A 13,875-nucleotide genomic window follows, 5' to 3' on the forward strand; every position below is an offset into this window, starting at 1 on the left:
TGAATATTAAACCGTTTAATTCTCAAACCACTCACATGCATAATGTTCTTTTACACAGTGTTAAAATAAAGAGGAAAATGTATTTTTATACAAACAGAATTTCAAGTATACATTAATAGACTTTTCAGATTACTAACCAAGTTGCTAAGATTTCATTCACATTGTTCTTAAAGCTGTTCAATGAGAAAGCTTTTGCTAAACTGCTTTAAATATGTTTATATAAGCCCATATCTTCACTCTTTCTCTGGATCTCCCCCCACCCCGCCAACCCCAGTCTCTGCCCACCCTCCTGCCCTCCCCCCTCCCCCGACACAACAGGGCTCCTGGGGTCCTAGGAGACATGCAACCCCACCAAGAACTATTGGCTTGTCATCAGGGGAAGGGCAGAATCTACAGGAGGAGAGACTGAGGACACCTGTTAAATTAAGGGGGAGAACGAATCTGATACTTAGAAACGACACAAATCAGGACCGTGTCTTACAGCCTGTATGTATTCACTTGATTTTACATTAAAAACAAGTCTCAGCCTCCCAGGAGTTTCTGATTAATCTGGTAGCTGAGAAAATAACTTAGTATTGGGTACTTTCCCCAGTGAAACTTCTAAAATCAGGGTAGGTATTCTGAAATTTTTCACTTGGTTGTTTCTTTTTCCCTTTGGCAGGGGGTGGGGGCAGCTTAAAAACGGCTGATTTGTGTGTTTACAGTAGGGAATTTGGTGAATTTCACAGGGCCTGCCAAGAGTTCTCCCCCTTCGGCTCTCCTCCTGAAGTAATCTGGCTTCAGGGCCAGGAACTGCCACTCTCCTTAGGAATTAAAGTGCATTTTTTCAGTAAAAGTGGGGTGAGGGGAGGTGCAGTTTACACTTACGTGATAATGATTAAAAGAGGGTGGGGTGAGAGAAAATCCTATTCCTATAGATAGATATTTATAATTACAGTCATAATAAAAACAGATATTCTCTAAGGAAACAAGATGCACAAAGCCAGCCCAAGCGCCCTCAGAGGTGCGAGAGTGCTGGGCGGGCTCACTGACGACACTTCTGAGGCATCTTCATTAATGGAGTAATCACTTCAGATGAAAGACACAAACCTCAAATGTTAGTTTTTTCAAAGGGAAAAACCAGACTGGTAAGTTCTTACAGTTAAAAAACTCTCTCGTTCCCTTTCAGGGATGATAACATTTTAGAAATTGATTGTCTGTTGTAATATGAATCCTTGATTAGCAAATTGTGAAAAAAAATGTTAGGTAAGTTTGTTGCTTACAAATGTGATGGTAGCCTTTAAAAATTCCGGAAGAGGAGGCATAGCTGGTCCTTGCTGTCAGTATCAGCCGAGGGGAAGTAAAACTTTCCTGTCATCTCTTTATTTGATAGCTACCACCAGAATCTTTCTGACTGTTTTCCTTTAAATGCTTTACTATTTCTTGGGGGGACAAACCCAAGAATTTTCCAAAGAGAAGTAAATGCTACATTATCAGCTGTATGAAGTGATGAGACAGGGGAAATTGTCCTGGCCTCTGAGTCCAGTGTGATCTGCTTTTCACAGTGACCAGTGGGAAGGCACAGTGCCAGGGACAGGTAGATGGGAGACAACTGTCGCCCACCATATAAGCACCATAGAGAACAGCTGGACAGATTCCTTTCAGACTGTGTCCATTTGCAGGAAACCACATTTCAGCTACATTGACTTTTCTAGCTTGGAACCCTCCATCTTGACTGTTCCTCTCAGACGCAGAACACAAACGGGTCCCACCTGAAACTATGAGAAGCCAGGAAATCTAAGTGCTCTGTACATGTACTTCTCCCTTTACTCACTCACACTGACATGCCAAAAATTGAGAGTTCTGATTCTAAGATTTCTTAAAGGAGAAGCCAATGGTTCCTGACTGACCTGGCAGATCTATTCAAGTTCTGCCTTTAGATCACACACACAAAAAAAAAAAAAAAAAAAAAGCAACAGGCTAAAACTGTGAACACAGACCATAGAGGATGAAAAGTTAACGGACTGAAACACTTCTTTTGCCTACAGTATGGGAATGTTTTTCTCTTACGGTGAGCAGGGGGATGGGCAGTGTGGTGAACCTGCAGTCAGGCTAGCTGTCGTTTAGCTCTTTCAGAAAGGATTTCTTAGAAGTTTCAGAGGAATTAGCAAGCCAATTAGGGCAAAAGAACTTGGCTGAACGTCACAGTCCTGACAGAATTCCTCACAGGGAATTGTTTCATTCCTTGCACAAAATAAAGCACAAGTTTATATATTTATTTTTTACCATTACTTCCCCATCCTCCTCCTCTACTCTCCCTCCCAAAATCTTAAAATCCAGTGCAGTACGATTTGCATAAAGTTCAACAATGTTTCACAGTACTCCACAATGTTTTTCACTATGAAAACCCTAATGGACTACTCTCTGGGTGCATTTAAGTCCCAAAGGCTATTGCTGGTCTATTCCACCTAACAGCAGAAAGCCTTCAGAAGCTGTCTAAGGCATAGGAGGCATTTTCTCTGACATTGCAGCAGATACATGCTAAGAAAATAGCCAGACCTTAATGTTATTTTAATGAAACTTAATAGCCTGATGCTAATTCAGTCCTCTGCACTAACCATCTTTCCTTCCACCCACTTTTTCTTCTTGAACACATCACCTATTTGAAATTTTAAATTATCAATCATTTGTAGGCAATGTATGATTGAAAATTTCTACAGTGCCCAGAATTCTCTCAGAAGAGAGACTGCTATGTCTGAACTTGCTCTTAAACACAGATTTCTCTCATAAACTAGAAATCACTTGGTAGCTAGTTTGAACAGTGGTTCTCACTTTTTTAGGGATAATCAAACAATTCTCCCCTCCCCATGACCATGTGCAAGGTTGCCATAGGCAAGTATCCTTATACCTGGGGTGGGAAGAATGAAAGACATGGAACCTCATTTGGGAATTACTGGGTCAGGTCTCTGACATCCTGGAACAAAGCTAAAATGACTCATTTCACATTTTATATAAAATTCAGAACTATTTACGCCTTAGATAGTGCATTTCATTCACAAAGAAACAAGAAAAGTGAAATTCACTTTACACTGTAATCCCACTTAGAAGACAGGCTAAGAGACAAACAATCAAATGTATCACCATCGTGCCAGGAAGGACTGTTCTTTTTCTTCATTAACTTTAACAATGCTACCTATTTATTTTACAAAAGGAAATCCCCCTAGGCTTGGGCTTGGCTCTTCTAAGTTCAAGTGCTCTATCTATTTCAGCTAGCAGAGTTGAAAAATCTCCACTCAAATCACATATGCAAGGGAAAGAGGATTCTAGGGAGCAGACTTTGAAAACTTGTTTTGCTTACTTATGCATATTTTGTGTTTGGTAAACAGAGGAAACGAGGTGGATGGCAACACCTCTCTGCAGAATTACTGTGAGGACAAACAGATGAGCCATTTTACCGCTTGGCCCATTGTGGGTTTTAAAGTCAGAGCCATGCCTGAGTTACCAATTAAGGTATCTTACAACAACAACAACAACAAAGAACCAGGTAGAGGTCATCCTGCCAGAGACCACTCAGGATTGCCTAGACAACAATTCTCAAGTTTGGCTGCCCCCAGAATCCCCTGGGAAGCTTTTAAAGCCGAGGATGCAGAGCCGGCCAAGTGTAAACATGAACGTCTGAAGGGAGCCCGAGACGTGAGTAACTTGTTAAATGCTCCAGGTGGTTCTAATGTGCAGCCAAGATGAAGGACTACTTGCCTAGGTCAACCAGCTCTGTAACAGAAAGCATTAAGGCCACTGTTCACCCAAGCCAGATGGAAGGAAGGTAAGAATCTGTGCTTCCTCCCAGACTCATAGGTTTGACATGCCTCAAAGAAGTCACGAAGGCATTTCTCACTTCTTTGTTTTTCTATTTAATTACTTTGGCTGTCATAGGCTGCACTGCTGACAATAAATTACTGATTTAGGTAGAACTGGACCTTACACATGTGTCTGTAGCAAAACAGCTCAACAGGCCTAGGCCAAGACACTGAGCACAAACAAAAGATAAGCCAGAGAAAGAATTTTCCTAAGCAGGAGCTAATTCCTGAGTCTAGGATATTAGTAGCATAGCTTAAAGGCTGACAATTATTCTATAGTTAGAGAAAGAACAGTTGTGGTAAATAGATTCACATGAATTTACTGCCTCATCTCCCTACAGGATTCATACTGTCTTCAGGCAAAGGTTACTGTATCAGTTGTTACCAGTGAGTACTGCTTGTCTCATTTGGAATTTCACACTGCCTGTATTGTCACTTGCCCTAACCAGTCACCAGGAAAGTAAATACTTATTTGCTAGTACCTAAAACACAGATGCCAACCTCCAAAAATCTGAAAATGGATCGCTCTTTCACTTTTCACTCCTAACCAGAAAATCCCTGTTTGGACATTATAACCAGCTAGCGCATTAGAATAGAAAGGTGGAAAGCGTTATTCCAAGACTTTTATTAAAGGGCCAGTAGTCCTTCCTCAGCTGTAACACATGCTCAAAAGTCAGGCTCAGTGTACTGGTGCCCCAAACAGCAAATCAGTTGAGTGCTACAACTGGATTTAAAGATTAGGTGGTCTGCCTAGTGGCATTTTACTACTGAAACTGAATTTCCTGACACTCATAACATTCAAATGAGGCTATCTTGACTATTATGATAGTTATTGGCATTAAAAACAGAAATATCTCTCTTCAGAGTGTCTAAAAGCAAAACAGGTCATCCAAAAATCTGTGTCATGCATACGTCAAGATACTGGCAGAAGGCTCATTATCAGGAAAATATGGTTTATATTCCAGTCCCCCAAAATGGACTGCAAATGGCAATCAAAAATGAAAAAACTCAGGACTCAAATAAGATTTCACATCATTAAAAGGAGTTGGGTGCGTCTTCAAAAACAACAGAAGGACTCCCACTTCCAGGGACTACTCTTCCCAAATACAAGCCAGTGGGTAAAAGCACTAAACCCAAGTGTCCTGACGCTGTTTGATTTGGGCAGAAGAGCTAAACATTCACATCTGAACATGACAAGGAGAACCAAAAGTACTGCAGCCTCTATATTTTGGGTCTGGCTTTCCTTTGCTTACTACAGAAAGCTACACTTTTCTTCAGCCAAGTGCTCAGAGGTAGAGGGGCTGAAGTGAGTACAAAAGAGAATGGGGTGGGCACTGGCTGAGGAGTCCAGCCTCCCTGCCCAGCGGGTTACAGGGCAATCTTGGAATATTCTCAGTTTTTAGCGGGAGGTAGAATTTTCTACACCGACTTATCTGCCTTCATCAGACACCTTTTTCTCACATACACACATAAAATCACATACACATAGCTGGCAACTCACAATGATATTGCAACTCGTCGCAACAGCACACCTATCCCAACAGCGACTTCCAATGTAAATTTTACATGAACCCCCCAGCTCTTCTCAGGTAGACGCAAGCCAAGTTTGTTCGTTCGAGATCCCTCCTTCCGCCAGGCTTTTAACCATACGTTCCACCTTAACACCTACATCTTTTGTCTCTGAAGAACAGCTGCACTGAGTGGGTGCAATGTGTTGTAACATCTTCATGAACAGAAAGTGCAAGAAGTAATTTTCTTGGCCAAAATACAAACAAAGCAACGAAAAGCTCTCCTAGCCTACTATGCCAAGACTTTGATTTTTATAATCAATGATACACAGCTAACAAAAATGCTTCTAAAGCTACCAAGCTCATAGTGGATGAGTAAATATATTTATAAACATACATTTATGAAAAAAGATATTAAGAAAATAGCCAAACTTCCCACAATAGTTATTTGCATGAACTATCTTTAGTATACCACTTTGTGTTCAATGCACATGCATATACAATTGAATTATATTAGTGTTACTTTTACTGGACCAGCTTTCCAAAAAGAAAACAGGTTCATTTTTTTAAAACGTCAAGTTACATGATTTAAAATCATTTTTGTAAAAATATCACAAATACCATATAAATTCTAAATATCTCTGCTATCTGACTGATAGCCATTCTGGAGGTGGATTTCAGCCACACTCTCAGTGACCCCTATTTTAGCATCTTGGCTTCCAGAGGAAACACATTTTAAGCTTTGTTCCTTTTGTTGTAATTCTGTTTTTGCAGTGGTTCTTAAAGAACCACTGTAGTTAGGATTCTATTCCTTTAGAGGAAATTCAGTAGATCACCTTCTAATAAGTCAAAAACACCTGCTTTAAGATGTGCTAAAAGCAGAAGTCTAAACTGCTTAAGGAATTTCTACTCACTCAGATTGCTGTGATTGGCTTGAAATGGTTTAGACTTGTGATGCTGAAAAGAAAGAATAAATATGTTGTCAATGTGCAGGTTCCCTTCTGACTCTTCTCTTGCAATTCAAGACCACAGTACAGTTGCTCCCTGACCAACATTTGAACTGTGTGGGTCCACTTATACCCTGTTTTTTTCCAATAGTAAATGCTACAGTACTACGTGATCAGCAGCTGGTTGAATTCCCAGGTGCAGAGAAACTGCAGACATGGAGGCCAACTGCAAGTGATGGGGGATTTTCCACCCGCAGAGGGTCAGTGCCCTAAACTCTCACATTGTTCAAGAGTCAACTGTACTTAGTTTTCGTACAACCACCACATGAGTTTAAACTTAAGAGTCACAGAGAATCCAGAGGAGGGCCCAAAGAGCTAGACGTTACCGAATGAGAGACATCTCCATAGATTATCAAAAGATTTTTCAAGTGTCCAGTATTTTTGCTGTAAGCATCTTTGCTGCAGACATTTTCACAGCATAACTGGCTGTAAGACAATTTTGCCTCAAAAATAAAATTACTGGATAACAGTTTTTGGTTTGGCAGTTTGGTTTTGACTGGTTGAAATGGGTTTCAACATTACTGATGGCTTTACTGAGCTGACAGATGGTAATGATTTGCCCCGAGAGTTGGTTTCCTATTTTGCAACATACTATGTTGGAGGATAAAGGGGTCAAAAGCCTCAAAGGTGCACGGTTGAACCCACATTTCCCATAGAACTTTGGAATATCTATGAACAGACATGTGACAAGATACCAAGAACAAACAACAGTGCAGTGGCTTTCACAACTCATTACAAATATGCACATCCTGGTATTCAGAAACTGATATCTCTCTTAACGAAGGGAAAAATTTAAGCAAAAAAAAAATGCAATGCTGAATGAGCAGATGAATCAACAAGCAAAAAAAAAAAAAGTATAAAATATTATGAACTAAAGAAAGACCTGAAAGACAAGTGCTTAGGTACAACCCACAAAATAAAACCAGTTACTTGTGCAGGATTGCCATGAATCTACACACATTTTAAATGTATTCAAATATTTCGTATTTTGCAATCAAGTGTTTAATTATTCATTTTTCATATTTCACTGTGTCCTTTTATTTTTTCAATTTGTTTTGCAGGGAGAGGTAATTAGGCTTATTTATCATTATTATTATTATTTTTTCTTTAGTGGAGGTACTGGGGATTGAACCCCAGGACCTCATGTATGCTAAGCATGCCCTCTACCACTTGAGCTATACCCTCCCCCTGCATTATGTCCTTTTTAAATGTCCCTCTTTTATGTTTCATTATCTTTTATAGCAAAATTGCCTTATGGCCAATTAATTACATGGTGAAAATGTTTGCAAAAATGCTTGTGGCAAAAGTACCTCAAACCAATTTTTCATTCCCTGGGAATATACTTTCAAAGGCTTTCTCTGTCACAATGAGCAGACTTTGAGGTACAGCAGAGTAGCAATATGGATAAAAAAGAAAATGTTAATGCCCATTTATTTTTCCCCATCAAAATTTGCTCTAATCTTTACATGATAAAATCTAATTAATCCTGATGCCGAAATGACTCAAACACCCCATCCCTGGTTATCCAACTACAAATGCAAGTCTTCTTTTTCCCTTCCCAGCATTTTCTAGATTCCAAAATTGAATCTTGAGCCCTGAATACCCCTTTTATTTCCTGTATCTGCAATTCCTGAGGCCTGACCCAGGAACAGAGATCTCTTTACTAGATGATAATTGGGGATGACCAGCAAGAAGCCCTCACAACTAATTCTCTAGGAAGCCACTGCACATGGAATGCATAGTTAATACCAAACCTTTCTTCTCTTAGAAAGTGTATTGATTTGGGGATGATCATTTTTAGAGCAGAATTTATTCTCTGCCTTTATTTCTTCTAAAGGCAATGGAAGTCTATTTACAAGCCAGCAGGAAGTTTAAATAAAGCATCCTATATTTGACAGATTTAACCAAAGATCATAAAACTTCAATGATCTGTTATTTTAGATCAAAGAAGCTGGTAGCAACCGCTAATTTTAAAGGATTAACAACATATAAAATTGGGCGATTGATTTTCCCATATGAAGGATTAATAAAAATGGAATGAACCTATTCACCTTCTAGCACAAATCTGTGCCAGAAGTGGTGTGGTGGCAGTAAAGATGGACTAAGATATGTAGGCAAAACTTTCAATCATCTCAAGAATATGATCCATCCAGCCACGCAATAGAAACTCCTATCAAAAGAGATTTAGCAGCCATGTAAATTTTCCATACCACAGGAGTTTTTGCCTATCTGTAAACTTAAAACACAGTTGACATCTCTAATGAATCAAGATCTATAACAGTAAGCTTTTTACTCCCTCTGGAGTATTTGCGGTTTAGCATGTACATTTACTGTGGCTTCACAGAAAACAAAAAGGCAAATACTCACAATTTGGAACTTGGAACAAAATTAAAAGTGGAAACTTTACTATAAGATAAATGGAACTCAGGGGGTGGGAAGCTAATGAAATCGTTCCAGACATTTGTCTCATTCTCCTTCTGGCCCCTTTACTGACCTACGGGAGATATAATAAATGGTTTCTATGGCACAGACAACTGACCTAAATCAATGAATACACAAGAGTTAAGACAAATCAAAAAACCTAATGCTACCTATAATAGATTAAAGATGACCCCAAATCCTTGACACACCTTAAATAAGTGGTAAGGTGTTCCCTTTCCCCTTGAATCTGAGCTGACCAGTGACTTCTTTGACCAATAGTATATGGTGGTGATTCTATGACAGAGCTGGGTCTGGCCTTTAAGACGACTGGCACCCTCTGCCCAGCCTCTTGGAGGCCTGAGCTGCCATTCCGTAAGTCTGACCATTTCGATGGAGAGATCAGATGGAGAGTCTCTGAGACTCCAGAGAGAGGCTAGTCTTCTACCCCTCCCTGCCAAGGTGTCAGGAATGTGGGTCAGATTGTCTTGGACACTCCAGACCAGCCCAACCACCTGCTGAATACTACCAGGTGACCTGAGGTGTCACCACAGGGAACAAGAAACTGCCTACACAAGCCCTTCCTGAATTTCTGATGCATATCATCATAAAATGTGGAAAGTACTTGTTATTTTGTCACTAAAGTTTAGAGTAGTTTGTTACACGGCAATAGATAACTGGAATGCTCTCTCTCAATTTTTGCCTTGGTAGTAACTCACTCATTCATTCACAATTGGACCTGCCAAATGGGTGACTCCTCTGAATTCGTGGGCAATATCCCCAGAAAATATTCACCGTTCAACATCTGCTCAGAGATCAACTGCGTTATCTTTTGAAGAAATCTTCCAATCACTTATTCTTGAATTAAAAGTTCATGAAACACAGTACTGTTACTGGCTATTGCATATGCTAGTTCACTCCAATTCTTTGTAAGTAAACAGAGTTAATATGATGTACTGGAGACAGTCTAGGCTTTGGAATCAGACTGGTAAATACTGGCTCTGCAATTTATTCATTTGGTAATCTTGGGCTCAACAGTTTCCCATCTAGAAAATGTAATATAATTATACCTATTAAATGCAACATAGTCTATTAAGAGTGTCAACTCTAGTGTAAGACTGCCTAGGTCAACCAACCTCTTTGTGTCTCAGGTTCTTTCTCTCTAAAGTGAGGATAATAAGAGTATCTACCCTAATGGGATTGTCATAAGGATTAGATGAATTAATTAACGTGAGGCACATAGAACTGTGCCTGGCACATGGTAAACACTCAAAAAAGAGTCAGCTATTTTTAGTTACTACTGATACTACCTCATAGGATTATTTTTAGGATTTACTGCAATTATGTCACTAAAGCACTTAGTATAGTTAATTCTGTCCCCTTCTTTTTGACCTTTTATCTCTGTAGTAAAAAGTGCAGGCTTTTAAAAAAGCATACATCCAGCTCCAACCAAGTGGGTTTAGGACCCTCAAGTATAGAAAGCCACATCTAAACTATGCCTAAAATCAGTTTTGTTACACAAATTCCAAGCACATTGCCTGGTACTGAGAATTACTCAATATTTACTTAATGGAACAGATTCTCCTGTATGCTACCTACCACTTAGGGTAAGTGATTCCGTAAAACAGGAAACATTTTCCAAAGAGACAGATACTTTGACTTCTGGCATTATGGATTAATTCAGATTCTAAGATTCACAACCTATTAAATTGTGCTGTTGGTCACATGAGATGCTGAACACATTATCGCTCAACTGGATGGTTAATTCTAGCTTCTTCAACAGGACTTACTGAGTAGACATGAAAAAAGTAAGCATTGGAAAAGTTTTTTTTTTCCCCCTTAACTGCTCTGCCTTTATGACTTAGCTTTGTTGTTTAAAGCTTTCACTATTTGAGCTACTGGGCCTTCTTAATTATGTTAAGATGGGAAGTATTTATTGTACAGATAATGGGGAAGATGTAAGATAAGTAATTTATATATGTGCCTTCTACATAATGTACATTTCAGGTGACATTTGCCTTCTAAGTCACTGCTGTTCCTCACAACTGAGGGAAAAGATAGTTTGTCTACACAACAGAAGCAACAGTGTGTACAGATATCGTCCAGGTACTGATATCAGTGTTCCTATCAACAATTACATCCTCTGGAGTGTAATTAAGTAAGGTTTCAAAGTATGCATAATATTCAATTTTGGCTTGTCCTGAGCAAGAAAGCTTACTTAATGCAAAGTAAAAAGAGTGGCCCTAGGAAAAGTACCACTTAAGAGTAAAAATAGTGAAAACAGAGAAAGACACCAGGAAGGAGGCAAAACAACGTAAGACCGATAATTATCAAAGAGGTTGCAATGCTTGGCAAACTCCACTGTTTTCAACAGATCCATATGGAAATGGATGCAGAGGTTTCACTGGGCTATCTAAATCCAATTTCTTTCACAAGTCCTATGTCCTAGATTAATCAGAATCTCAAATTAACTGGAAAAGTAGCACTCCAAAATCTCAAGAACCCACTATTACTATAAGTGCTCTAAGACAAGGCAGATCTAACAGAGGCAAATATTCTGAAATCTTTTAGATGAGGATTATCTACTACTCAGAGGGTGTAACATACAAAACCTACTAATAGCCAACTCAGAAAAGTGCAACTTTAAGAATAAAATGCCTACTGAAGAGATGCCCTATACAAGGCTAGGTCGCTCATCCAAACTTTGCATGTGTCAGTAGAGCTCACAACAAAGTAAGAATCAAACCCACTGTATTGTATCAGCATGGCCTCGAACACTTTGTTCAGATAAAACTCAGAAGTCCATGTATTGTTTCCAATTATATTCTCCTCGTGGAAGGAATTCTGTTTACCATCATCCTAACATTTTCCGTTTTTTCCACAACAACTGGCATAAATAAGCTACTGAACAGGAAGAATGAACAAAGCAATTATATAATGACCCAATATATATTTAGAAGAATTACAGACAATAACAGAAATTGGAAGATAGGTCTAAGAAGAATTTTAAATCCTCAGCTGTTTCATTGTTTTAAAATGTTCATTTAAAAAAAAGCAAAGATTTTGGCTTTTTATATTCCACGTGGAACAGAGTAAGTTTACTTGAGGAAATTAAAATGAAGATGTATAGTGCAGGAAATGGGCAGAGGTTTCTAACCAAAAAAACAGTGCTTTGGATAAGAATCAAATCACTTATTCATAACAAATTAATTTTTAATACTAGTGGGAATAAATTTATTCTTGCCATCATTATAACTCAGAAATGGCAATGCTTATAAAAACATTATTTTTTTTACAATATTTTATGTAAACATGGTATCCATTTAACCCTATATTAATATGCATGGGAATGATTTTTAAAAATTAGTTTGTTAAATCTGCAACTACCATCCTAAACTTTAATCTACCTGCACATTTAAGGCAAGGACAAATCATAAGGCCTATTCCAAACACTTTAAAGCAATGGGAATCAGGAAGGAACACAAAGACGGTTATGAGAAAAGGATCTAGAAAAAGATGGCAGCCTCTTTCAAGAAGCTGATGCATACAGGGCAACGTGAATGTAAAACCTCAACCAAGCTATTATAAAGGCAAAATGGCAGGCGTGACAAGTTCGAGGGGGTAATTCTTTCAAATTTAATTCTAGAGTTGCCAAACCTTTTTTGTCAAGTTCCAGAAGGCAAATATTTTCAGGTGTTGCAGGCCATGTGGTCTCTGTCACAAGTACTCAACTTGCCATTACAGTAGCCGGTAGCCATAAATAAGTCCTAAACAAATAGATGTCCCTTTATTCCACTATTGCTTTCTTTATACAATAGGTGACCTCAGGATTTGGCCAGGGGGCTGTGGTTTGCTAAACCATAATCTAATTCCTAAATCCTTGAGATATACTTTGCTAAGGGGCATCCTCTCAGGGTTTAAAGGATTAACTTGGCTTGATTGCTTGTTGTCCTTTTTCTCAATCTCCAAAATACTGAATGAATAAGTGCAAAAAACAAAAAACAGTAGATGAGTTAAGTACACAAATAAGGAGAACATTTGGGGAAGAGAAAAAACCAGCTGAAAAAATAAAAACTTCCAGGATTCCAGATCCTTCTTGATTAAATGCCTTTCCACTATGACTAAGAAGACTTTTCTCTTCGTTCAATTAAATTTCCTTTCCATTACCCATTGCTTTCATTCCTCTAAATTAGATTTTCTAGTCAAACAAAATGCAGTTTTTACCAGTTAAAACAAAATTAGTGTTAAGTAACAGCTGTAACTTTTCAAAAGTTGCTTCTTGACCAAAGACTATTCATTCAGTTACTAAGGATGAAGTTCACTACTTCACTCTTCCGTCCGACCACTTCCAACCAAGGCCAGATTTCGACTATGGTTTATTTCTATTGTCATGCCATCTTTGGAAAACCCTATTTCAGTGACGGAGAGGGAACTGGAAACATTAAAAATAATAATCATAATAAAAAAGTAAGAAGAAAACTTCCCTTAACTTCTATATCCCTTCTTTTCCAATCTTTATCTTTCAGGAATTAATTTATTTTTACATATGCAAGATTAGATCTGACCCTCTGGTATAATGGAATGGCTTGGGGATAGTTTGCAATTCACAGAAAATAAAACTCAACTCAGCTCAGAGGTAAATATGGTTCTGAGTAAAGAGAGAACAAGTCATTAGAAAGAGCCTTCTGCCTAAGTACAGTATTACTGCTCACCCCAATGCCATATTTTATACTGGTAGAGTTCTGAGAGAATAAAAGGTACCTCTTAGAATGAAAGTAGACCAATATATTGTCATCTCTCTTCTTCTGGTGAGAATATTGAGTAGCTCCTTTGCTATTAAGTGCCACTCAATAAATGAAGAGTCCCAGTGTTTGCTATTTCACGGCGGCATTAAAGTACTTAACAATGATTCAGCTCTCATTGCTAATGCAGTTCCCTTCACAAGGTGACATGTGCAAGTTAAGATTTGGTAATGAGTTTTCAGCATTAGCTAAAGTCCATTTAGTACATCCTTAAGAGAGGTATCCTCTGTGCACACACCAATATAGCTATTCATTTATGTAGACAGAACACTACTAACTGCTATGACCCTACAGTGATGTCAGC

At 38.6% G+C, this 13,875-nt stretch overlaps 1 protein-coding gene across 1 annotated transcript in view; it reads right to left on the reverse strand.

Moving 5' to 3' along the window:
* The window catches only part of ZBTB37 (zinc finger and BTB domain containing 37), a 27,438-nt gene continuing 13,563 nt past the window's right edge, over window positions 1–13,875 (reverse strand). Inside the window, exon 5 of the transcript XR_012062703.1 lies at window positions 1–6,301. The gene's annotated coding sequence lies outside the window, so the exon portion shown is untranslated. The remainder of the gene's footprint in view (window positions 6,302–13,875) is intronic.

Source organism: Vicugna pacos, chromosome 21, assembly GCF_048564905.1.
Source record: "Vicugna pacos chromosome 21, VicPac4, whole genome shotgun sequence".
In the NCBI taxonomy this organism is placed as follows: domain Eukaryota; kingdom Metazoa; phylum Chordata; class Mammalia; order Artiodactyla; family Camelidae; genus Vicugna; species Vicugna pacos.